Source organism: Pipistrellus kuhlii, unplaced genomic scaffold (genome assembly GCF_014108245.1).
Source record: "Pipistrellus kuhlii isolate mPipKuh1 unplaced genomic scaffold, mPipKuh1.p scaffold_m20_p_2, whole genome shotgun sequence".
Classification (NCBI taxonomy): Eukaryota; Metazoa; Chordata; class Mammalia; order Chiroptera; family Vespertilionidae; genus Pipistrellus; species Pipistrellus kuhlii.
In genome coordinates, this window is record NW_023425515.1 from 48,394,644 (window position 1) to 48,421,697 (window position 27,054).

Consider the following 27,054-nt stretch of genomic DNA (forward strand, 5'->3'; position numbering starts at 1 on the left):
ATAATTTGTTGACAAAGAACATGGACAAGCTGATAAAGCTAGTAAATGAATAATATAGAAATGAATGAGGAGGTGGGAGTTGACCTGAAGAGGAATAAGAGTAAGATGAAGAGAAGTGTGAGTGGCTTGTAGCAGAAAAAATATGGAGGAAACAATGCTACTTAGGAAATAACAAATGCCAGGAGCCTATTTCTTCTCCATGCAAAATTAGGACTCCTTGCCACCCTTGATGTTATAAAAATGATAGTATATCATGCAACGCTTTAAAAGAAATAGCATAAATGATAGAGACTTTGGGATCTTTGATCTCTACTTGAGTGCCTCAAAACCACATAAAATTTGTTTGCAAACAATTGAGTGGTGGTAATTTGTATATGTAAAGAGTTTCAGGTAAAAAGTGGGAAGAACGGGTGGATGGTAGGAAGTAGGTGTCCTAATGGGTCTAAAATAACTTCTATAGTTTTTTTCATTTTGGTCTAAATGATTTTTTCTCATATTCCTTAGTGTTATAAGGCTGGTTTGCTCTTTGTTCTCATTTCATTTATTCCTTGGATATGGGAGATTCCCAGTTATACAGTTTTATAGAAATGCTTTCTTGTCTTATTTCTAGTTATTTATCATTTATTGAAATCACAAAAGGAGCTGCCTTGCAGTTCCAAAAACAAAATGTGGCTAAAACGGAAACACTGCTTTTATTTTTGTTGTGTTTTGCTTTTAAATCTTGAATATTTAAGGGCTTGAAACCTTCATCATCTTCTATTGATGATATTTAAGACCTAGACAAGATCTCATATTCTTTGGCTTTTTTTCTGCTCTCAAACTTCTTAAAAAAAAAAATCTATATATATATATATATATTGGTTTTTTACGGAGAGGAAGGGAAAGGGATAGAGAGTTAGAAACATCGATGAGAGAGAAACATCGTTTATTTGCCTTCTGCACACCTCCTACTGGGGATGTGCCCGAAACCAAGGTATTGTACATGCCCTTGACCGGACTTGAACCTGGGACCTTTCAGTCCACGGCCCAACGCTCTATCCACTGAGCCAAACCGGTTAGGGCTGCTCTCACACTTTTGTTTGTCCAGCTCTGTAGTAGTATTCATTTATGTCAGACTTCATCTGTCAGTTTCCCCCTTGTACTATCAAAGATTTGACTCATTAAGTGATTGCTTACCAAACTGTGGTTTTTGAGATTCTCTATCAGTGCCTTGTGGTGGTCCTCGCAACTGACACTTAAACCATGAGGATACCAATGCTGTGTGCTTCATACCCTTTGTGTGCCTCACATTATTGACCAACTCTTTCAACCTCTGAGCAAAGTACACGTTCTGACCCTCCAAGTTTAATAATGAAAGGCCTGTGGGATCCAGAGCTTTGACAACCTAAGAGGGCCACGGGATGTCACTTTGCCCAACTCAGTCTTGGCTGTAACCTCCTTGATTTCGTCTAGAATTGTTTCTAGGACTAGTTTCAAACAGCTGGGCCTTGGAGAGGAGGGAGGTATATTCTGAATATTTGAGTGGATTGAATGGCTTAGACTGATATCTTAAGGAAGGTGTTGGGAATGATTATAGTAGAAATGGAGAATATTTAAGTGATAATTATATTAGTTTAATATATGTAAGTGACTTAACAGGATAGGAGTTAGGTATCTGGAAATGAGACAATGAAAGAAAAAAAAAAGATGAGGTAAAGGTGTAGTATGGGTCCTGTAGAGTGTGCTTGTCAACACACACACACACACCTGCATGTATGGTTACATATAGTGGTTGAGGTAATGTGTGAATTTGATTAGGTTCTATAATTAGTCTTTAGGGAAATGGGATGGTGGTCTTGAGTTATGAGTGGTTCAAATGAATTGGTAGCGAATATTTGGAAAGATCCTTGTCAAACTAATTGGGGGTATGCTTAGGAAATGGATTTTTTCAGTGACTGTGGTGGCCTCTCTGAAGTAGGTTCACAAAATTCGAGGGCAATTTGGGTGCTAAATGGGGCGTCAGGGAATGAGAGACCGGACAGAAAAATGCAGCGTTTGAGAAAGTTATTTATGAATCATTTGGTGGGAGCTAATACAAATTATAGAAGTTGTGGAGGGGTAAGTGGGAGGTGGAAGGGATTTATGAGGGAGCTTGTTGCAGTAGAAAAGTAAGTTCAGAGAGTAAAGTTGGGAGAGTGTTCTTTTGGGAAAAGCAGTTCTCAGGTTTACCCTGGAAGGAGGGCCAGCTGCAGTGGTCAGTGCAGGTGTGGGGCAGTGAGCGGAGCCTGAGGTCAGAGTTCCTGACAGGTCTCTCCCTGCGAGGGGGTGTTGGATCTGCTTTGATGAGTGTTCAGTGAGGAAGGGGATTTCACCCAGGGTAATTATGCATGTGATCTTATTTCTTAAGAAGCCGGGCAAATAGGGCGCCTGTTGTTCTCCGGGCTTTGGAGCCCGTGCCGGACCCGCAGCCGCATTGTGCCCAGCGCTCGGCGTGCCTGCGGGCGGAGCGGCGGCCTGGGAGCCCGAGCCGCCCGCACCGCCCGCAGCTCGGCCCGCGGAGCCTGGGGGCGGCGCTGCGGGGACTCGGGCTCCCGCGGCTCCTCTGCGGCCGCTCTGGTTAGTGAGCGCCCGGGGCGGGAGGGGCTTTCCTGGCGCCGGCTTCCGTGTGTGTGTGTGTGTGTGTGTGTGTGTGTGTGTGTGTGTGTGTGTGTGTGTATGCGTGTGTATGTATGTGTGTGAGTGTATGTGTGTGTGTGTGAGTGTGTGTGTATGTGAGTGTGAGTGTGTGTGTGTGTGAGTGTGTGTGTATGTGTGTATGTGTGTGTGTGTGAGTGTGTGTATGTGTGTGTGAGTGTGAGTGTGTGTATGTATGTGTGTATGTGTGTGTGTGAGTGTGTGTGTGTGTATGTGAGTGAGTGTGTGTGTATGTGTGTGTGTGAGTGTGTGTGTATGTGTGTGTGAGTGTGTGTATGTATGTGTGTGTGTGTATGTGTGTGAGTGTATGTGTGTGTGTGTGAGTGTGTAATGTGTGTGAGTGTATGTGTGTGTGTGTGTGAGTGTATGTGTGTGTGTGTGTGAGTGTGTGTGCGCGCGCGCGCGCGCGTGCCCTCGTGTCGGTGAGCGCGTGTGCTGGGAGGCGGCGGGGAGCGGGGGGAAGTGGGGCTTTTCCTGCGGGGGGGTGGAGGGGGGGTGGAGGGAGGGGCCGGGCCGGGGCGGGCGGGGGGGCCTCCCCGGGCCGGGGTTCCGGGTCCGCGGAGATGGCAGACTGTGAGTGGTTTCTCCGCCCAGCAAGGGGCTGCCTGACTGGGGGCCGGACCTTTGTGCGCACCTTTTCCCTCCTGACCCCCATCTTCTGCGGGACCGCCCTGTGCTGACCGTCCGTGTGCGGAAAGGTCAGACGGTAACGCGGCGGCAGACGGCTCACACTGACTGACAGGAAGAGCGGAGGAATGGAGCCGGCAGCCGCGTGGGTGCGCGGGTAGGAGCCGCAGGTTCGGTGGCCGGAGCCTCAGGCCCTTCCAGATTTAGGCCGTGGGGCAGACCTTTCCTTCCAGACTTTGAACTCTTCTTCCAGCGTCAGGAAAGAGCTGCTTGCGCAGGACACCAAAAGCTAGATAGAGTTAAACCCCTCCCGAGAGCCTGAGTTAAAAACAGCTTTTATTTATGTTTTTGGTTTTACATAATAATCATGATTTGTGTAGTTTACATATAGTTTTGCAAAATCGGGCATGGTATTTTAAAAAAAGCATTTCACATTAATTTAATAGAGAGCAATGGTAAACGCACCATGCAGTTTTGAAATTTCAAGTATTTTAAATGTTGCTATAAATAAAATGCTATTCAGGTTTTTCGATTTAATAAATCTAAAAATACGTTTGCAGTTGTCCACTGGGTGTAGGAGGAAGTCCCGGGTTTCTCAGTGCATGTTTCTGGGCAGATTTTCAGTATTGTCAGCAGGATACGGGTATAGAACCTTAGTCTGAGTGAATGATTTGTTTGAGATTACCAGTCTGTTTTGCAACTGGGAATAGACTGGGTCTCTTATTCCCAGTCTGGTGACCTATCCAAGAATAGACTAAGGAAACTGGGTATTTGTCTGTTTGGTGGAAAAGAATGACTGAGTTGATTTTATAGTGAGTATTAAAGAGCCAAAAAATGGATGGGTGAACATTTAATTTTCTGTTGTAACAAATGTAGTTTCTCCACACTGAATGTCTTTGGCCAATACATAAAGGACTTGAGGATATTCCTCAGTGTTACTTTTCATGGCATTTGTAGCCCATTTTACACGTGATTAAAACAGATAGATGCTTTTTGTATTTAACTGGTGAATGTGTTTTTCATGTGGGTGTTCTCACTGGTTAGAGAACAGCAGGAAACTTAAGAATGTTTAGCCTCCCCACAAATGGTAGGGAGGAGAATAATTATGTTAATTTCAATAATCTCTGGTAAAAACCCACACACGTTGGCTTTATTGAGGATGCTCTTTATTGAGGATGGTGTACCTGTGGATAATCTCACTTTATATATATATACTATTAGTCTTGTTCTTGTTACTTACCGTATTGGATCTATACAACAATGGTTTATTAACATGTTTTCAGTAAGCCTTATACAAAAAAGTACCTTTTCTTTGTATCGTGGTATGAGTTGTAATTGAACCTTTTTGTTTTCTTCATTTCTAGCCTTTCTAATGCCTTTTTTCCTTTATCGCAAAAACAACCTTTCTTCTTCCTTCTTTCCATCTCCAAAGAACCCTCAGATTTTAAAATCCAATATCAGAGGTCTCCACCAATGTCTGAAGACATTTTTGGTTGCACTGGAGGATTCTACGTGGTATATAGTAGGAGATGCTAAACATCCTACAATGGGCATGATAGCCCGCCCCCACAACAAACAATTTTCCAGTGCAGAATGTCAGTAGTGTAGATATTGAGAAATCCTGATCTAATATGTTGGGAATAATATTCTACTAAAAATTTAAGTATATAAATCATTTATAAAGTTATAATATAAATAAACAATGTAATTATGTTATTTTTTATAATTATAATAATTACAATAAATTGACATTTCTGTGACACATCTGTTATAAATGTTTTTCCAAAGATGTTATTAGAATGATCATGGGTCAAAGCTTATTAAGTATATTTTAGAGCCTCATGACAGGATTTTGGAGTTGGAAGATTAACAAGTATAACCCTTTCAGTATGTAGATAAGGAAATGGAATTTTAGAGAGATTCTGACTTACCAAAGGTTCCACAGATGATGCAGAGCTCCGGTCTCTTGTTATTTCTATATAAATAATTTTAACTTATTTAATTAAAATTAACTTAAATAATTATTGAGGGAAATAATATTGTATCATTTTGCTTGATATACAAATAAAGTAACCAAATAAAAATATAATTATATTGTGTGAATCTCAGTATTCAATGAATTATTGTTACTTTTCAGATTCACATGTGTTGAACTTTTCAGCATCTGCTTTAAAAAAAAAATGAAGAAAAAAAAAGGAAAATAGCACATAAAATTTTAAAACAAAATTTAAAGTTAATAATGAATGATATCTTAGGCAACATTGCAATTACAAAACCAACTGGACTTGTTAAATGTCTAATGGTTTCTTGAATTTAAACATGCAATCTGTAATATGAAGATCACAATAATAGTGAATTATTGTGCAGATTGGAAATCTATTCTAGCAAGTATTTTGGCTAATTTTAGAAAAACTAATGGAACTTGCAGGTGAAATGTAACTGGGTGAAATATAAATTGGCAATTTTAGATGAAATATTTTCAAATAAAGCTGTGTATTGTCAGGAATAAATATAAATGGGGATCTTTCTATGTAAAATTTTTTTTTCTGTACTGTTTTTAAAAAATATAAGTAAAACAATGAGGACAAAAGACCATAAGAGCAAAGGTTTCTTTAAACATTGTTTTGTATAATTAATTTTATAGAAAAAATTTAAAATGCATATTAGCAAAAGTAAAAATCAACTGGAAAAGGTACTATTAATATTTTGATATATGGCTTTCTTATATTTTCATTAAACCTTTTATTATGGAAAAAAAATAAATAGGTGAAAAATAGAGTAGTATTATTAATCTCCATATATCTATGACCTAACTTCAAGAGTTAGCAATTAATGGCCAGTCTCATTTCATTATACAGGCATACCTTGTTTTATTGTGCTTCATAGATGTTGCAGTTTTTAAAAATATATTTTTATTGATTTCAGAGAGGAAGGGAAAGGAAGAGAGAGATAGAAACATCAATGATGAGAAAGATCAACCCCTGCTCGCACGCTGACCACCCCCTCCCCCACCTAAACCCCTGCATGTGCCCTAACCTGGAATCAAACCGTGACTTCCTGGTTTATAGGTCGATGTTTAACCACTGAGTCACACCGGCTGGGCAATGTTGCATTTTTAACAAATTGAAGGGCAGACCCTCTACTAGGGGTCACTTTATGGTGGTGGTCAGGAGCCAAATCCGAAATATCTGTGGTTTGCCTGTACCTACATTTCTTTTCTCCCCTCTCATTTTTTTTCAACTGTATTTTGAAACAATATGGGCTCACAAGAAGCTGCAAAATTAGTATAGTCCTATATAGCTTTTAACCAGCTTTCCCCCAGTGGTTACATCTTAAAATGCTCTAGTAAGACATCAAAACCAAGAAATTGATACTGGCACATCACTGTTAACTTACTCAGTTTTACCATTTTTAAAAACCTGAGTTTATTTGTGTGTGTATAGTTTTATGCCGTTTTCTCCCATATATAAAATTATGTAACTGCCACCCCAGCAAAGGTAACAGAACTGTTCCATTACCACAAAGTAAACCCCTCTTGCTACCCCTTTATAGTCGCATCCCAACCCAAACCTTCTCCCTGTCCCCTGATAACTCATTCTCTATCTCTATAGGTTTATTCTTTCAAGAATAGCATGTAATGGTATGTTAATATGTACTTTGTTTAACCATTCACCTGTTGAAGGACTTTTGGTATTATTCAGAATTTTCTATTAAGAATAAAGTGGTTATGAACATTTATGTACAGGATTTTGTGTATAGTAATTCTCTGAGGTAAAGAGTGAACTTCCGCCGAAACCAGTTTGGCTTAGTGGATAGAGAGTCAGCCTGTGGACTGAAGGGTCCCGGGTTCAATTCCGGTCAATGGCATGTATGTTGGTTGCGGGCACATCCCCAGTGGAGGGTGTGCAAGAGGCAACTGATCAATGATTCTCTCTCATCGATGTTTCTAACTCTCTATCCCTCTCTCTTCCTTGCTGTAAAAAAAATCAAATATATATATTCTGGGTTGTACGGCAAGGGCATGCTCAGTTTTGTAAGAAACTTTCAAACTGTCTTCCAGGATAGCGGCACCATTTTACGTTCTCATCAGCAACGGATGAAAGATCTACTTTTTCTTCATCCTTGTTAGCATTTTGTTATTATTGCTATTTATTATTTTAGCTGTTCTAATTGGTACATAGTGATATCTTAAAATTTTAATTTGCATCTCCCTAATGACTAATCATATTGAACATTTTTATATCTATTTATTTTTTGTTTATGCCTTTTCCTCATTCTCAAACCAGGTAATCAGATTAAACATTTTTTGGCTGTCAGTTTTGAGAGTTCTTTGAGGACCGTTGTCAGCCAGCCGGTGTGGTTCAGTGGTAGAGCGGATCTTTTTTGTGTGGCTGTGGATGCCTTTCTTTAACTCCAAAGCCTTTGCTTTGGCTTAGGCTTTAGGAAGGGCAGGGGTTTCCTTTTTCACTTTTGGCGCCATCTTCGGAAAAAATTGTGTTTGGTGTTTTTTTTTTTTGTTTTTTTGCTCATGGATGTTTAATTGTTTCAGCACTATTTTTGAAAGGACTATTCTTCCTCCATTGAATTGTTTTTGCCCATTGTAAAAAATCAGTTTGGGCATATTTGTGGTGGTCTGCTTTGGGGTTCTGTATTTTGTTCATTGATCTATGTATTTGTTAGTACCATACTGTCTTGATAATTATGTGTATAGTAGGTCTTATTATCAGGTAAAGTAAACCTCCAACTTTGTTAAGATTGCTTTTACGATTTGTTTCTTCATTTAACTTTTAGAATAATTTTGTCTATGTCTACAAAAAATTACCTTGTTAGGATTTTGATAGGAATAGAATCCAGTATTTCCCAAACTTTTGACATATGTGTACCCCTTCTATAATTTTCATAACGCTGAGTACCCCTCGTACTCATGAGAACGTAGAATTAGGCGCAGCTAAGCACGGTGCAGTTCATATCCCCACCAAACTCCAGTGCAACACGTACCCCCACCAAACTCTTCCCGGACCCCTGGGGGTACGCGTACCACACTTTGGGAAAAATATAATTTGGGGAGTCTTTCCTTACTGTATAAAGATTTTTAAAAAACTTTTATTTATTTTTAATTTAGATTCTTTATTGTTTAAAGTATTACATATGTCTCTTTTTCCCCCACTCACCTCTCCCCTGCCACTCCCCCCCCCCCCCCACATGCCCTCACTCCCCTACTGTCTTTGTCCATTGGTTATGTTATATGCGTGCATACAAATCCTATGGTTGATCTCTCCCCCATCCCTTCCCTCTAAGATTGGATGGTCTGTTCAATGCTTCTGTATCTCTGGATCTATTTTTGTTCATCAGTTTATGTTGTTCATTATAGTCCACAAATGAGTGAGATTATGTGATATTTACCTTTCTCTGGCTGGTTTATTTCACTTAGCGTAATGCTCTCCAGGTCCATACATGCTGTTGCAAATGGTAAGAGTTCTTTCTTTTTTACACCAATGTAGTATTCCATTGTGTTTATGCACCGAAGTTTTTTAATCTACCCATTTGCTAATGGACACTGTATAGAGATTTTAAATTTATGACCACAGAATGTCTCTCCATTTATTGAGATCTTCCATATTATTTTGAAGCAAATTCTAGGCATCATGTAGTTTTTCTTAAATAGCTTGATTGAGCTACAACTTAGGTATTATACAACTTACCCATTTCAAAGAATTTTAGGGTATTCACAGAATTGTGCAGCCATCACCATAATCAATTTTAGGACATTTTCGTTACCCTAAAAAGAAACTCTGTATCCGTTAACAGTCACTCCCATTCTCCCTTTGTCCTAACCACTGGCAACGATTAATTCACTTTCTGTCTATATGTATTTGCCTGTTCTGGACATTTCATTTTAATGGAATCATAACAATATCTGGCTTCTTTCATTTAGCATAGTGTTGTGCGATGTAGCATGTGTCAGGGGTTCATTCCTTTTTATTGCTGAATAAATTACTTCTACATTTTGTTTATCCATCAGTTGACTGATGTGGGTTGTTTACACTTTTTGGCTATTGTGAATAAAGCTGGTATGAACATTCATGTGCAAGTTTTTATGTGAACATTTATTTTTAGTTCTCTTGGATATATACCTGTGAGGGGAATTGTTGAGTCATATCTAATAAATCATTGCCAAGACCAATGTCATTAGTCTTTTCCCCTTAGGTTTTCTTTTAGGAGTTTTATAGTTTTAAGCTCATGTTCAAGTCTTTAATTTATTTTGAGTTTATTTTTGTACACAGTATAAGGTAAGGGTCCATTTTCATTGTTTTGCATTGTTTTGCATGTGGATATCCAGTTTTCTCAGCATCATTTGTTGAAAAGCCTATCCTTTTCCTATTGTGTATTCTTGGTCCTCATTAAAAGTCTTTCCTTTTAAAAAAATATTGCAGTTTACATTCAGTATTATTTTGTATTAAGTTTCAGGTGTACCACAGAGTGGTTAGACAATCATACTATACAATGTGTCCCCTCCCCCAGCATTTTCAGTACCCACCTGGCACCATATGGAGTTGTTATTTTAGGTGTTCTAATAGGTATATAGTGGCTCATTGGTTGAGCCAGGAGGTTGTGGTTCAATTTCTGATCAGGGCAAATACCAGGGTTGCAGGTTCTGTCTTTGGTGGGGGTGGGAGGCAGCTCATCTCATCATTAATGTTTCTTTCTCTTCCTCTCCCTCCCTCTGAAATTAATATAAACATTAAAATATTATTGACTATATTTCCTATGTGTATTTTACATCCCCATGATTATTTTGTAACTACCAATCTGTACTTAATTTAACCCCTTTACCTTTTTCATTCAATCCCTGAATCTCTTTCCCCTCTAGCAACACTCAGTCTGTTCTCTCCCTTTCTGTTTTGTTCATTTAAATTGCCCTTCAGATTCCAAATATAAGTGAAAACATATGGTATTTGTCTTTCTCTCACTGACCTTTGCTTGTTAAGGCTTGTTATGGGAACTTGGCCTCCACTGTGAGTGCAGTCATCTTGTGTTACGGAAACCCCTGGCGCCTCTGTGGGCACCGCCATCTTGGTGACAGTGTGATGGTTGATTTGCATATTCCCTCTTTATTAGATAGGATGATTTCAGGCATTGTCTTGGGACATACCAGTATTCCTCACAAATAATGGGGTGACTGCTATATTGTGTTTTTTTAGTTATGTAGTTTCCTTTTGCTTCTTTTCCGTTAGAGGCCTGGTGCACAGCTCCCTGGTGTTTGGGATGATGCTCCAACTGATCCACTGGGCCAGGGCGGTGGATGCCATTTTACTATGCCTCTATCACATAAATAGAATTTTTTTTTAAAATATATTTTTATTGATTTTGTACAGAGAGGAAGGGAGAGAGATAGAGAGCTAGAAACATCGATGAGAGAGAGTCATCGATCAGCTGCCTCTTGCACACCCCCTACTGGGGATATGCCCGCAACCAAGGTACATGCCCTTGACCGGAATCGAGCCCGGGTCCCTTCAGTCCCCAAGCCGACGCTCTATCCATTGAGCCAAACCGGTCTCGGCTAGAATTTTTTATGTAGTTAATTAAAATAAGGTTATAAAGTCTGGGTTTTTATCTTAAATGAACTAGGGGCACAAGTGCACAAATTCTTGCACCTTGAAAGGAACTGTGGGCCGAGAGGCTGTGGTGGACACAGGAGTGGGTCTCAGCCCATTCTCTGCACCTCCACCCGGCTTCTACCGCTACGGCCCCTGGTCCCCTGTCTGCCGGCAGCCCTGCTCCCGCCACCGCCGCTCCCATGCGCTAATGGTGCCGGCTCTGCTTGCACCCACTGCTGGCGCCAGGCCCAATCGCTCTGCACTGTCAGGGGGTGCAAGTGACAGCTCCTGCCTCAATTGCCCTCTGGAGCAGGGGGAGGTGGAGGAGCCCTCAGGGGCTATCAGGTTGGCAGCTTCTGCTCACTCTGCTGATGGTGCCGAGCAGTCAGGGCCAGCGCTGGGTGCTGGCAGTGGGTGCGAGCGGGACTCTCACTGCCAGTAGGTGTGAGCGCTGGGCCGGACTGCGGTGTGCGGGAGCAAAGAATTTTTAGTGACTACCAGAGGCTCGCTCCGTTGACAGCGAGTGGTGCCCCAGGCTTGGTCTGGTGCCCCCACTCACCTGCTCCACCATCCCGCCTCAGCCAGTGCCTGCCATGTTCCTCGCTCTGCCACATGCTGCCGATGCCCGCCATGTTCTGCACATGCCCCCTGGTGCTCAGTGCATGTCATAGCCACCGGTTGTTCGGTTTTTCCACCATTCGGTCTATTGCATATTAGCCCTTCACAGTGTTTCCCAAACTTTTGACATATGTGTACCCCTTCTATAGTTTTCGTAACGCTGAGTACCCCTCGTACTCATGAGAACGTAGAATTAGGCGCAGCTAAGCTTGGTGCAGTGCATATCCCCACCAAACTCTTCCCGTACCCCTGGGGGTACGCGTACCACACTTTGGGAAACACTGAATAGAGTATGCTTGTTTAATAAATTACTTGTTTGTAAGATGTCTCATATTTTTAGTAATACATAATAGTATTTTAATATTAATAAACATTTGTCAGAACAATACTGCAAATCTTTTATGTTTCTAATTCATAGATCGAAAGGAAAGATAAGATAAAATGTCCTGCATTTACATTTCCTAGTTTTCTACTTAAGAATAAGTTGACCCCAAATAAGAAAATGTCCATTCTATATTAGTAGAAGCTAGTGTTTCTAAATAGTAAGTTAACTTGCTAAAATCGACTTATATTAAAAAAAAAACCATACAGACTGTCACGTGTTTCATGAATTGTTCAAATTTAATATGTTACTGTAATAACAGAGAAATCACTGCGCTCCTTTGCAGCCACTTCTTGAGATTTCTCTGATGGCAAATCTCAGCTTCCTGATCAGATTAAAACCATTTCCTTTATGTATGGGAACACTTCTACATTATCTCTATTTTATTCAGGACATGTGTTTGAGGCAGGAGATGAGCTGTCAAAAGATGAACTGGCTTTTTATGAACCATATACCGTATTTTTCGGACCATAAGACGCACTTTTTCCCCCCCAGAAGTGGGGGGAAAAAGTCCCTGCGTCTTATGGTCCAAATATAGCCTACACATATACTTAAAAAAAAAAGTTTTTTTACTTGCCCGGCTCTGTGTGGTCTCTGTGTGCTTGCCCGGCTCTAAAATGGTTCTAAATGCTGCTGTTTACTTTACAGGGTTGATTACATGTGTTTATGACTGTGATGTTGGGTTTCAATGCACATAAAATATTTTAGGACACTATTTGTTTCAGAATCTTTTTTTCTTCATTTCCCTTCTCTAAAAACTGGTGCGTCTTATGGTCCGGAGTGTCTTATGGTCCGAAAAATACGGTACAAATTTTTTAAATGAGTGTTATATTTCATATTGGAAGTAATAATTAGTTTCGTCTTTGAGTTTTAATAATTTTAATGTATTTGTTCACAAAGAATTGAAACCTTAAAGAATCAAATTAAGTAAACTTTAACTTTTAAATGTTTATTCCTATTCTTTTTTGTAGGATTTCCTTATTATAGTAGAACAATTTTTAATTTATAAAAATCAGATGCATTTTGTTTTCTCTGTTTATTTGCAGAGTAACTTATTGTATATAGCATTTAGTTTCATTATTTTTTAACTCAGAACATTGCTAAGAGTAGCAGTAAATTTTTTAAAACCTGGGAATGACCTTTCTGTGGTTTTGTGTTAGAATAGACATTTATTAGGGGCAGAGGAATCCATTTTAAGTCTTTGACACTTAGTTGTTTAACCTTGGGTACTTAATCCATTGAACAACCCCAGTTTCATCATCTATAGAACAGAGACAAACAATAAAAATGCCCAGGTGATTGTAAGGGTCAAATGAAAGGTGACATGTGACAGCACTTTGTAAACTGTGAAGTACTTTATCAAACTATGATTATATCTTTGAGAAGAAAACTTGCCTGAATAGTGTTGATCTTCATATTAAAAAATGTTTTATGATTATGTATTTAGTGAAAATTCATGGACAAAATAAAGCAGCTTTTTCTTGAGATTAGTGGCTTATAATTTTAAAAACTAATTTCTATATGTAAATTTGGGGAAGGATAACATTGTTACATTCCCATTGTGATAGGTTTGATTTTGGGAGGTGTTTTCCATCAGTGGATGATTTAGATTTAAAGGTCTATTTCTTCAGTGGTTTACAGCCTTAAGGAGTTTATAAAAATGCTTACTGTTGTCTTTTCTAACATGGGTGGACAATTGGTTTCTTGGAAAATGAATGTTTCCGTTGGTTAATTGATTTGAAAAGGTCAAGGGAAGGTGAACATTTTCTGTAGTTGGCTTTATTTTACTCACTTTGGTCAATTATCTTAGAAGAATTTGATTATCCTTTTGTTGAATTTCTCAGTTAAGTGGATTAATTACAGTAATTGCAAATTTTATAAGATTTTGGCTTAGTTTTTGGTGAGAGTAGAAATGAAAAATGGTTAGAAAGACCTGAGTAGGGTAATTTCTGGGGTGGTTGGTTTGAATTTTTTTGGGCTGTCATTGTCCTTGGACTAGATCTGCTCATGAAAAATAGGTGTACCTCTGGGTCCCTAGGACTGGCTGGTGATGAGGGCCGATGGGTGCCTTTCGGCTGCCAGCTGGGCCTTGTTTCCCTGGCTGCCGGCCGTAGCCTTCCTTCACTCAGTGCTGTTCCCTGGTGGTCAGCACACATCATAGAGTGATCGACCTCCTGGTCGAACTCCTGAGGGGACACTTTGCATATTAGCCTTATATATATATGGATTAAACCATCATTCAGATAGAACACACACGTTTGTGCTTTGTTACTAGGTAGTAATTCTAACCATAGTCATAGAAATCTCTTGCCTCTTGGAACAAGGTATGTTTTTCTTAACTTCATTCAGAAAGTGTCATTAAATCATAAAAGTAAAAGCTAATGTAAAGTTAGAACTTAACTAATTATGTTAAAATGATGATCTAGTTAAAAGAGGCTAAAGGACTTTTAGTTAAAATATTTTTTTGTTTCTTTTGCCATGTGTGCTAATATTAAAAAATGAGACTTTAGAGTCTAGCAGAGTTCTGGCTGAGTTGGTTGAACATGGTCCTGTGCATTGAAAAGTTGTTGGTTTGATTCCTGGTCATGGCTCATATCTGGATTGTGGGTTCGGATTCCTGGTCTAGCATGTACGGAAAGCATGTATGTCTCCCTCTCTCTCCCCTTCTCTCTTTTCTCTCCCTCCCCCATCCCCCTCTCTAAGCATGTCCTTGGCTGAAGATTAGGATCCTATATAATAAAAAATTAATATGCTAAATGTCCAGTTCTCCATTCAACCAATCAAAGCATAATATGCTAGTGATATGCTAAGGCTGCTCAACTGCTCGCTATGACGTTCACTGACCACTGGGGACAGACAGTCGACTGATTGACCACTCACTGTGACATGCACTGACCACCAGAGGGCAGACAGTTGACTGGTCGACCAGTTGCTATGATGTGCATTGACCACCAAGAGGCAGATGCTCTGACCAGTAGGTTAGCTTGCTGTTGGGGTCAGGCCGATCGGGGACTGAGTGAGATGGGCTGGACACACCCTGGACCCCTCCCTCGGCCCCTCCCTGGCTGGCCAACCTCCCATGTCCCTCCCTGGCCCTGATCATGCACCACTGGGGTCCCTCGCCTGGCCTGTGCCCTCTCTCAATCTGGGACCCCTCAGGGGATGTTAAAGAGCTGGTTTTGGCCTGATCCTGCAGGTCAGGCCCAGGGACCCCACTGGTGCATGAATTTGTGCGGCAGGCCTCTAGTAAACAAATAAAATTGAGGTTTTAGAAAAAGATAGTTTTAATTAACCAAAATTTTTGTTTTAGACCTTGAGGTTATATTATTTTGTGCATGTGTTCATGTGGGAGAGAGGCAAGTCTGTTTTTCCTTCTTGCTTCACTATTTTATTTTTTGTTTCTTTCCCTTTTAACGTGTCTAGTTATGTTCTTTGATATGTGATATCCTTAATTTAGGCCCTTCAATAAAAAGTGATGCAAGACGGTGAGCAGGCCTTTTTTGCAAATGTTTTTGTTGTTTATTTTTTAGAGTGTGGAAAGGAGACAGAGGGACAGAAACATCGGTGTGAGAAACATCGATTGGTTGCCTCCCCCATGCTCCCAACCATGGCTGGGGATGGAGCCTGCAATCTGTGGTATATGTGCCGTGCCCTTGACCAGAATTGAACCTGGGAACCTTTAGTCTGTGGGGCTGACACTACCCACTGAGTCAAATTGGCTAGGGCTGTGAAAATATTTTAAACAAAAATTGCAAAAACATTTGTCCAGTCTATAGATGTTACCATATTATGTGATGATATATGTAATGATTGTGGGCTGCATATATTCAATCAACTTTTAAAAAGACTCATAAAACTAAAATGCAGTTAGTAGACATTTGTATTTCCTGTATACAGACTTTGCCACACTTTTTCTGTCAACTTTATTCCTGTAGCTATGTTAAAAATTCTGAAAGTTGAATACAGTAAAGAACATAAGAATAGCGAATAGTAGTGTTGTGCAGATATAGTTTTGCTTTCTCTTGACCTGTTTTTAATGTCTACCACAGTATAGTCACGCACTACATAATGTTTCTCGCAATGATGGATTGCATTACAACCTTTGTCCCATAAGAGTATAATGGGACTGAGAGATTCCTATGGCCTAGTGCTGCCCTAGCTTTCCTAAGGACCTAGTAGTCCTAATTTCCTAGCATAACACATTACACAAATACTTCCCATTGCATCACCGTTGTCCACAATATTCAGTAAAATATGGTGACGTACAGATTTGTAACCTAACAGCTGTAGGGGAACAGAATTTGTTGCCTTCAAATATGGCTATTTGGCATAAGGATTATTTTAGGTTGGTTAATTGGTTTAAAAAAAAAAAAATCCTCACCCGAGGATATTTTTCCATTGATTTTTACAGAGAGTGAAAGGGAGGGGGAGAAAGACAGAGAGAGAAACATCTGTGTAAGAGAGACACATTGATTGGTTGCCTCCTGAACATGTCCCAAGCAGGGACAGGGATCAAGCCTGCACCGTGGTATGTACCCCTGATTGGAATAGAATCTGGGATCTTTCATTCTGAAGGCCCGAAGCCCTATCCACTAAGCCAAACCCACTAGGATTTTTCTTTTTAATAAACATTTTTACTGATTTTTAGAGAGAGAGGAAGAGAGATGGAGAGAGAGAAACATCAATGTGAGAGAAAGCACTTGCGATCTGGGCATGTGCCCTGACTGGGAATCTAACTGGCACCTTTCAGGACAACACTCAGCCAACTGAGCCACACCAGCCTGGGGGGCTGGGCTGGTTAATTTTAAGAAATTGAAGGCCTGGGAGAATTTCTGAAAACCAAATAGAAGTTACCCTTTGTAAAAGACATTTTCTCTTAAATGGGGAATTTCCATTTGTAAGGGTATCTCCCTCGTTCGTGTTCCTGGGGAGGGGCTGGGATGACTTATCTCTAGAAACCTATCACTTCAGGAGACAAGTTTCTGTAACAACCTTACCTTGTTTACTGTGCTTTTCCTGGTAACCTTCCATATCTGAACCCCTCCAGCCTATCTTCTTTTGTCTTCACTGAAGATGGTATTTAAAGCGGTGGTTTCAGCCATTTTGGTGAGTTTCCCAGTTTTGCTGGGTCTCTCTCATGCATGTAGGAGGTTTATATGTTTCTAGAGGCCTGCTGCACGGAATTCGTACAAGGGACTTGGCCCTCCCAGCCCCAGCTTTGCCTGGAAGGTTGCCCGGTCTAATTAGCATATTATGCTTTTATTTTTATGGGTTAAACTTTGTTTTTCTCTTGTTAACTTGTCTTTTATTATAGGGATTTCTCAGCCAAGAACCCAGAAGGGTAGAGGGGAAATTATTTTTCCTCCCCTACAAAGCAATAGACTACTACCAGGTGTACCGGTTAATAATAGGGATTTTGTAATAGAAGAAAACATGGTAATTTCAAGAGAAGCATCAGAAGTGCTTTATTCAAAGTAATGTCCATCACTAGCCACACATTTCCCCCATCTTTCAGGCAATTTGTGGATACCATCCCAATAGAACTTTCCTGGTTTTGAGGCAAACCATTCAGAAACCCTGTTTTCCACTTCTTCGTTAATTTTGAAGTGCTGCTCAGAAAGTATGTGTGACATCAATCGGAACAAGTGATAATCTGAAGTAGCAAGGTCTGGTGAATACAGTGGGTGGGTTAATACTTCCCAGGCAAGATCTTTTAACGTGTCTTTAACTGGTTTTGAAGCATGTGATGGTGCGTTATCATGAAGCAGAATTACTTTGCCGTGTCTTTTGGCACATTCTGATGGCTTTACCATCAAAGCGTGGTTCAAATTGATTATTTGTTGTCAGTAGCTAGCAATATTAACAGTTTCACCTGGTTTTAGAAGCTCATAATACACCACACCTTCCTCATCCTGTCAAACACAGCATTGTCTTCTTTCCGAAGCAGTTTGGCCTCGATGTTGATTGTTGACCTGGATCAACCCATGATTTTGTGCATTTGGGACTCAAAATAAATCCACTTTTCATCGCCAGTCACAGTTCGATGCAAAAATGACTTTTTTTTGTGCCATTGAAGCAATATTTTACTGATGACTTTTCGGTTTTCCATTTGTCTTTTGTTCAGTTGATGTGACACCCATTTTTCTTCCTTTAAAATCTTTCTAATTGCTTATAAATGATCGGAAACTGTTTGCTGAGCAACGTTTAATCTTTCTGCAAGTTGTTTTTGAGTTTGACATGCATCTTCAATAATGCTTGTAATTGTTGGTCTTTAAACTTTTCGGTTGACCTGGACATTCTTTGTCTTTCTCATTGAAATCATCCTTTTAAAACGTTTAAACCAGCATTCACAAGTATCCTGAGATGGAGCATGTTCACCATAAGCTTCCTGAAGTATACGATAACTTTCAGCAGCACTTTGCTGCAAAACAATGAATTAAAAACTTCATGCAAATTCTCTTTTTTTGGCACGAAATTTGACATTTTTAAGCATAAAAATATCTACGATGTTAAGCAAATTTGACATATGAAGTTTTTTTTTTTATTTCTTTTTTTTTTTTAATTAATTAATTTATTTATTTATTTACATATTTTAATGATTTTTTTTGCCCCCCTCCCTCCCTCCCCCATATCCCCTCCCTCCCCATAGTTTTATGTCCATTGGTTGTACTTATATGCATGTATACAAGTCCTTCGGTTGATCTATTATCTCCCCCAGATCCTCCTCCCCTCCCCGCTGTAATTTGACAATCTGCTTGTTGCTTTACTGTCTCTATATCTATCTTTTGGTTCATCAGTTTATAATGCTCTTTATTATCCACAAATGAGTGAGGTCATGTGGTGTTTCTCTTTCATTGATTGGCTTATTTCACTCAGCATGATGTTCTCCAATTCCATCCAGGTTGCTGCAAATGATGAGAATTCCTTCTTCTTTATGACATATGAAGTTTTGAAGCTTGCTGACAATAAAACAAAGTAGCATATATATCAACATACGTGTAACTCCATCTATTGAAAAAAATTCTCATTATTAACCGGTACACCTGCTATACAGCCTAAGTGTGTAGGTTATACCATCTAGATCTGTATAAGTGCACTCTGTGATGTTTACCCAGTGATGAAATAGCCTAATGATGCATTTCGTAGAATGTATTCCTGTTGTTGAGTGGCACATAATGTAAATATATATTATCTTTTATATACTAACGTTACTGGTGGAAGTGGGGGGGGGGGGTCCTTGTTGCCATCTCTTGTTTGTGGGAGTGGAATTCTTGTGATATCCAAAGAATTTCAAGACTTGAATGGGAGAACAAGTGATTTTTATTTCTGTGGCATTACAGGCAGTCCTCAGGTTACATTGGTCTCACCATACTTCGTTTCGTGCTTCGTCACCATCTCTCTCTCTCTCTCTCTCTCTCTCTCTCTCTCTCTCTCTCGATATAGATATAGATATAGATATAGATATAGATATAGATATGGATATAGTTCTATAATTTCCACTTATGTACATATGTGCTTTATGTTTTTTATTATTTATTAACCACAAGTAAAGGCCGGAGCTTATGTAGGTGCATTCCGACTTACGTGAAAATCGCGTTATGTCGTGCCGTAGGAATGGATCTCTGGTGTAACCCTACTGTACATTGCTGCGTTTCCACGGCCCCTTCTCCCTCACTCGGACCATAAAAAAGTGTAGCTGTGGTTTCAGTAGGGCTAGAATCAGAGTCAGTGTCCGGAGTTTCTGTTCCTTACTGGAGCAGCGTCCAGTCCAGCATCAGGCTAGATTAGCTTGTGTTCCTTCTTTAATCCATCAGTTCATTGATGTGGGGTCCGAAAAGCCACATGGCTATGGAGGAAACAGGCAAATGCAAAGAAGCAGGAACAAGAAAGCCCCACGAGCCAGGAGTCGCAAGAGCAGCGAGTGCCAGGCACAGCAAGAGAGAGAGTTCTGTTAAGGGGATTATGTATTCCCAAATTGTCATGGGTTTGCAGGGGCCACGCCCGTTCTGCCCAGTAATCATTGTTCCTAGGTGTGACTGACAGGAACCTTTCGGAGTCACCCTGACTTGACTGCACGTGCCTGTATCTCCCCTTTGCCGAACCCTTTCTCCCAGTGTTCTTCAGGGGATGGGCCGGTGGTTCCCTGGGGAGGGCATAGTTGCAGCTTCCTGGTGAAGCTGTCCAAATGACATGCCTGTAATGTCTGGCCTTTCCTTTGCTCCACCCTAATATTAATAACTAGCCAAGTATAACAGTATCACTATCACTGCATTTAAAAAGTTTTACATAATTGAGAAGAATGTCACTGTTGTTTTTTTTTTGAATGCCTGGGAACAAAACTTTGAGGCTGGCAATTAAGAACTTAATAGGAATACATTGTTTAAAAACAGTTTTTTTTGTTTGTAACAATGTAGCAACAAAATTACTGACCAGGCCGAAACCCGTTTGGCTCAGTGGATAGAGCGTCAGTCTGCGGACCAAAAGGTCCTGGGTTCGATTCCGGTCAAGGGCATGTACCTTGGTTGCGGGCACATCCCCAGTAGGGAGTGTGCAGGAGGCAGCTGGTCGATGATTCTTTCTCATCGATGTTTCTATCTATCCCTCTCCCTTCCTCTCTCTGAAAAATCAATAAAATATATTTTTTAAAAATTACTGACCAGTTTAGGACTAGAAAATGCTGAATTATCAGAAGTTTGTAATGTTTGTAATCCCTTGATAAAATGATATAAACACAACTTTGAAATAATATATTTGGTTATTTTCTGTAGATTTAAAGTTTCCTTAATTTTTCTACTTTTTGAGTAGAAAATGTGAAATAAGAAAAAATACTTATTGAGTACTAAAAGTGTGTAAGGGCTCCTATACAAAATACTTCATTATTCTTGAATAAAATACTATATTTGGCCTATTGTTTGTTTCTAATAAAATTTTAGCTTTTATTCTTAATTATCTACATTTCATATGCTAGGAAAAATATCCTAGTAATTACATGAAGAAATTATGTGTCTGAAATTAATCCAGTATTAACATAGGGTGTTAATTTTCTGTATTAGTCTACTAAAAGGTTGATTATAGCATGGCATTTAAAAAATATGGACCATTTTAGCATTATTAAATACCTTTGCCTTGAAAGTTTTCAATACTTAATATTTTTGTCTTTTTAGAAATATATTCTTAATATATTTAGTATTTTGAGCTGAGGGAAATGTTACTGTGGGATTTTGTCAAGAAATAGTATTTGAGTAATGGAGTGTATTAGCATAAGATTTTAATAAAACCAGTTTTGTGCTGTTTCCTTTTCTAAGTTGTTTAATATAATTCTAGATTATGGCCCTGATTTTAAAGAAACCTTTATCTTCAGAAGTTAAATTTGAAAAAAATTCTAGTAATTAGTGTCAGAGTCATTCCTTATCTATGTGATACCATTTAGTACTGATGGGTCATTAATTGTTCGTTGCTACTAATCTGATTTAATCAACAGTATTTTCATGGAAAAATTTTTGTTAGATTAGCATATTTAGATATAACTGACTTAAAGAATATCTCTAATCTTGATACTTTTGGGGGTAATTTGTATTTTTGTATTTTTGTAGGATACAGGGAGGAATCAACAGTTTGGAAATTCAGCTAAGTGATCTGGCAGGATGGGCATTTGCCTGACATATTTTATAGAGGTAATCCAATACTGTTTTACTAAATTTCCCCACCCCCCCACCTGTCTAATAATTGCAGTTATAGGTATGTTTATATGCTGAGGGACACCACCATCCCTCCTCCCCCACTCCCCTTGCATGAATTCTGTGCACTGGGCCTCTAGTAGAGATATAACATCTGTACATTGAAATAAATTAATGCTATTAGTTTTATTAGGATGAAGACCAAGGTCTTTTATCATTTAAGTAGATTACTTACATGTTTCTTTTTTAGGCCCCAGGTCCCTTCTTTTAGGAAGACAGATGATCCTCTCCTTTCTCATTGACCTATGTTGGAATGTATATTGGACCTTTGCTTTTGTCTTTCAAAGTGAAAGGAAATTAAATATTTGACAGTTGTCAGGGTATTTACATATCTGTCAGTGGCACACATTCTCATATTGCTAATAAATTTTATTTGAGAATTCTTTTAAAACAGGGATGTGGAAATATTAGCAATTTTAGTGGCCATATTTTCAGATATTTTTTTCTTATTTCACATTTTCTGCTAATTGTCATGTTCAGCATTTATCATTCCTTACCAAAGGGCCATGAAGAAGAATACACACGTATGTAGTAGAGAATGTTTTAAGGTAACAAGGGGGGGTGGGCTTTCCCTATTCTCATTCACTGTTACCATTTGTATGGTGTGTGTGTGTGTGTTTGCAGACATTTGCTATATAAGTGCAAGCATTTCTGTGTCTGTCTGTGCTAACAATTTTTTTACACAAATGAAGTCATACCATACTTACTGTTTGGTAACATGTCTTTTTTTTTTAATTGATTTCAGAGAGGAAGGGACAGGGATAGAGAGAGAGAAATATCAATGATGAGAGAGATTTGTTGATGGGCCGCTTCCCACAGCCCAGACATATACTTTTGGCTGGAATTGTATCTGGGGCCCATCAGTCCGCAGGCCAATACTCTATCCACTGAGCCATACCAGCTAGGGCCAACACGTCTTTTTTGTTGTGGTTAACGTCTATATATCTCTGCGTATCATTCCTTTTATCATTCTCTGTAGTATAATAATATTTGGATATACCATAATTATTTAAACTGGTCATCCTTTTATGGATATTTTTTTTAACTGAAACACTTTAATAAATAGACTCTTTTGAGCAGTTATGCTTGCAGAAAAATTGAACAGAAAGTACAGACAGTGCCATATACCCTCACCTCAACCTAGGTTTACCTGTTGTATTTTTCCCCCTCTTTATTTTATGTATTTATTTCCTAACACCATTTATCCCACCCATACCCTCCTCTACCTTTACTCACCCTCCCTTCCCCCACCCTAAGTAACCACTACACTGCTGTCCATTTCTTCTTTTTATTTTATTTTATATCTTATTGTTTTTTTACAGAGAGGAAGAGAGAGGGATAGAGAGTTAGAAACATCGATGAGAGAGAACCATCGATCACCTGCCTCTTACATACCCCCCACTGGGGATGTGTCCACAACCAAGGTACATGCCCTTGATCAGAATCGAACCTGGGACCTTACAGTCTGCAGGCTGATGCTCTATTCACTGAGGCAAACCGGTTTTGGCTACACTGTTGTCCATTTCCATGAGTTTTTCTTTTTTCTTTTTTTGCTCAATCCCATCACCCCTGGATATTTATAGATTTTTAGTTTTTTGCTGTAATACATGCTAATGTAGTGAATACTCTTGGGTATGTCTTTGCACATATTTTAAAATATACTTGAAGTATAAATTCCTAAGAGAAATATTATTGGGCCAAAGGGTATATATGTTTAATAATTTGGTGGAAGAATTGCCTAACTAAAAAGACTGCCCTAATATCAGTAGTCTAGGAAAATGGGAATCCTCTTTGACAACACTTGCTAGTGTCATCTTTATGTATAAGAGTCCAGTGACCATTATGGTGGAACAACCGGAACCACCAGTCGCTATGATGCACACTGACTACCAGGGGGCAGACGCTCAACGCAGGAGTTGCCCCGGGGTGGTCAGTGTGCTCCCACAGGGGGTGCACCGCTCAGCCAGAAGCCGGACTCATGGCTGGTGAGCCCAGCTTTGGCAGCAGGAGCCTCTCCTAACTGCTGCAGCATTACCAAGTGGCGGCAGCAGGCGCAGCAGCCAGAATGAGCGTGAGCAGTGTGCCACTGGGCCCTGGTTTGGGCTCCTCCCTGGCCTCCTGCTGCTTGGTGCACTGCTACCTCCCCCAAGGGGACCCAGATTGCAAGAGGCATGTCTAGCTGCTGGTTTAGGCTTGATCCCTGGACAGACATCCCCCAAGGGGTCTTGGATTGCAAGTGATCATGTCATAGTTTATAAACTGCTACATCCCCCACACAGTTAAACTAGGAAGGAGGCTTCTGCAGTATTTGAAAAAGAGATCTGTGGCTACTTAATCCTAATTCATCGGGAGAATCTCCAAACTGTCCACATCCTGTTTATTCTATTGTACATGGAGATGAAGATGCATTCATATATATTGGGAACAGTCTCTGAGATTTAAAAATTAAAACCTGGAAAGACTACCTATCACTGAAAAAAAAAATAGGATGATGCAGCGATGACATGCATAGACTCTGGCTTGTAGAGGGACGTCTGACTGCTGGCATTTGAACATCCTTTAAGGGTCCTGGATTGTGAGAGGGTGCTGGCTGGGCTGAGGGGTCCTCCCCCCAACTTCGTGCACAGATTTCGTGCACTGGGCAGCCTGTAGCACTTAAACATTGGTCAATTTTGTACTTTTTAATAAGTGTGAGCATTTATTCCATTATTATTGGCCATATGTATATTTTCAGTGATCTATTTGGTCATGTGCTGAGCCTGTTGTCATTTGTTAGGCAAGTTGTTTTCACTGAGCTTTTGCTTATATTTTGATTTTGTTTTTGCCTTGTAAAAGTTTTAATTTTTTATGCTTGAATTTAGTGATCTTGTCCTTCGTAGCTGGGGGTGGGAAGGTTTCTGTGTAAAGTTTAAAAAGTCTTCATCATTACTTATAGGACTCACTGTTCACTTATAACATCTCTGAGTGACACGAATCGCTTGTTTGTCATAGTTTGACATTAGTTTCTTAGTGACACATAAAATAGTTGTGTACTTTTAGATTCAGTGAACTGTGCTACATGAATAAAAGTTAGTATAGGATTTCTATTTTTTTTATGGTTTAATTTGTTTAAAATCTTGTTATATAAACACTATTTGGTATAAGCAATGGTTATAGATATCCAGCTTTACTTTTTTTCCAGATGGCTTATTAGTTGTCTTAATATTGAGTGGTGTATTTCTTTTCTATATATTTGGAATGCCACCTTATCATATACTAAATTTCCATGTTAATAAGGAGTTGGGGAAGGCTGTTTTTGAAATCAGTTCTGTTAAGTTCATTGGCCTGCCTGTTTTTGTATTGATAGTATTAAGAGTATTCACTAAAGGAAGTGCTTATAAAATTAACATGCATAATTGATTAAAACTTATTTTTAAATTGATTTTAGAGAGAGAGGAAGGGAGAGGCAGACAGAGAGACAGACAAATATTGATCAGCTGCATACCGCATGTGCCTGACCAGGTGTCGAACTTGTGACCCTTCTGTATATGGAATGATGCTCCAACCAACTGAGCCACATCAGCCAGGGTACATAATTATTTTTTTTATATGATTAATAGACGACATCAGGACTAATAGTGGAAGAAAAGGTATATTGTTCACAATAACAATTAAAAAGATAAAATGCCTGGGAGTGATCTGCTTGAAAAATTTGAAGCTCTACTGAGGGATAAGGGAGAAAATTTGATTCGATTCAAATTTTTGGTAGGAAGATAAGATACAAAGCTGTCATTTTACTATAGAAATATCATTGATTTTTATTAATTGATCTAATATCTTATAACCTTGCTGAACTTTTTTCTTGAGAGTGTGCTGAACTTGTTTATTAGTTTTTGTAGCTTTTTTTGTGGATTCATTGGGAAATTTCTGCAGACAGAATCACTAGAGAATAAAGATAAGGTTTTCCTTCCTAATCTGGATGCCTTTAGTTAGTTACTTGTTTATGCCTGCTTTATATTACTAGCTAGGACCTTTATTATTGAATAGAAGTGGTTAAAATGGACACAATGGTTTTTACAAGGTAAACATTTAGTGTTTAACCATGTAATATGATGTTAGTTGTGGGAATTTTGTGGATACCTTTTATCAAGTTGAGGAAGTTCTCTTCTAGTATTATGTTTGGTGAGTTTTTATCATGAATGTATATTGAGTTTTGTAAAATTTTTTTTCTGTGTTTAATGAGATAATGAGGTAGTTTTTGTCTTATTGTCTTAATATGGTATGTTACATTAATTGACTTTCAAATTTTAAATCAACTGCATTCATAGGGCAAATTCTAAATATATTTTATTGATTTTTTACAGAGAGGAAGAGAAAGGGATAGAGAGTTAGAAACATTGATGAGAGAGAAACATTGATCAGCTGCCTCCTGCAAACCCCCAACAGGGATGTGCCCGCAACCAATGTACACGCCCTTGACCGGAATTGAACCTGGGACCTTTCAGTCCTTAGACCAATGCTCTATCCACTGAGCCAAACCGGTTCTGGCATGGGCAAACTCTACTTGGTAATGGTGTGTAGTCCTTTTTATATGTTGCTGGATTCCTTTTGTCAATATTTAGTAAGCATTTTTGTATCTTTGTTTAAAACAGGAGAGACAGTGGTGTGTAGTTTTCATGTGATGTCTTTGTCTGACTTTGGTATCAGGGTAACTCTGGCTTCATAGATTGAACTGTAAAATGTGCCCTCTTCTGTTTTCTGGAGGAGTTTATGAAGGATTGGAATTTCTTCTTTAAATATTTGATGGAATTAATCAGTGAAACCATTTGGACCTGTGGGTGTGTGTGTGTGTGTGTGTGTGTGTAGGGAAAGATTTTAAAGTACTTTTTAAAAAAAATTTTGTCATAATCAAACTTTTCTATCTGTAGTCATTTTTTATAATATGTGCCTTTTGGGGAATTTTTTCTATTTGACAGAAGTCTAATTTGTTGGCATAAACTTGTTTATAATATTCCTTCCCTTGTAATTCTTAAAAACATTTTCTTTTTATTTGGAGGGTGTCAGTGGTAATGTCCTTTCTTTTGTTCCTGAATTTGGTAATTTGTGTTTATTTTTCTCTTTGATTTTGGTCAGTCTACTTAAAAGTTTTTCAATTTTGTTGACTTTTTTTTTTTTTTTTTAAAGATCCAAGTTTTTCTCTAACTTACTGTTTTATATTTTACTAGTGACCCAGTGCTTGGCTTTGTGCACCTTGAAAGGAACTTAATTAGAAGATGACTAGCAGGGTGGGACTGGGTGAGATGGGCCGGACATGCCCTGGAGCCAACCTCACCTGGTCCCTCCCCTGCATCTGCGGCGTGAGCGGGAGTGGGGTCCCTCCGGCAGGTGGGATCCCCTTGGCCTGGCTTGCGGGGATTGGGCCGAAGCTGGCCCTCCAACA

At 39.2% G+C, this 27,054-nt stretch overlaps 1 protein-coding gene across 8 annotated transcripts in view; it reads left to right on the top strand.

Moving 5' to 3' along the window:
* ZNF148 (zinc finger protein 148) overlaps positions 1 to 27,054 on the top strand; it is a 129,749-nt gene that overhangs the window by 13,897 nt on the left and 88,798 nt on the right. For 2 of the 8 annotated variants that reach the window (XM_045583914.1, XM_045583913.1), the window contains exons 1-2: positions 16,905 to 17,004; positions 21,492 to 21,572. The exons of 1 other annotated variant lie outside the window; for it this stretch is intronic. The gene's annotated coding sequence lies outside the window, so the exon portion shown is untranslated. Of the gene's footprint in view, positions 1 to 16,900; positions 17,005 to 21,491; positions 21,573 to 25,089; positions 25,203 to 27,054 lie in introns of those variants that run through there. 5 more of the 8 variants (XM_036447066.2, XM_036447067.2, XM_045583915.1 and 2 more) reach the window with 4 other exon arrangements.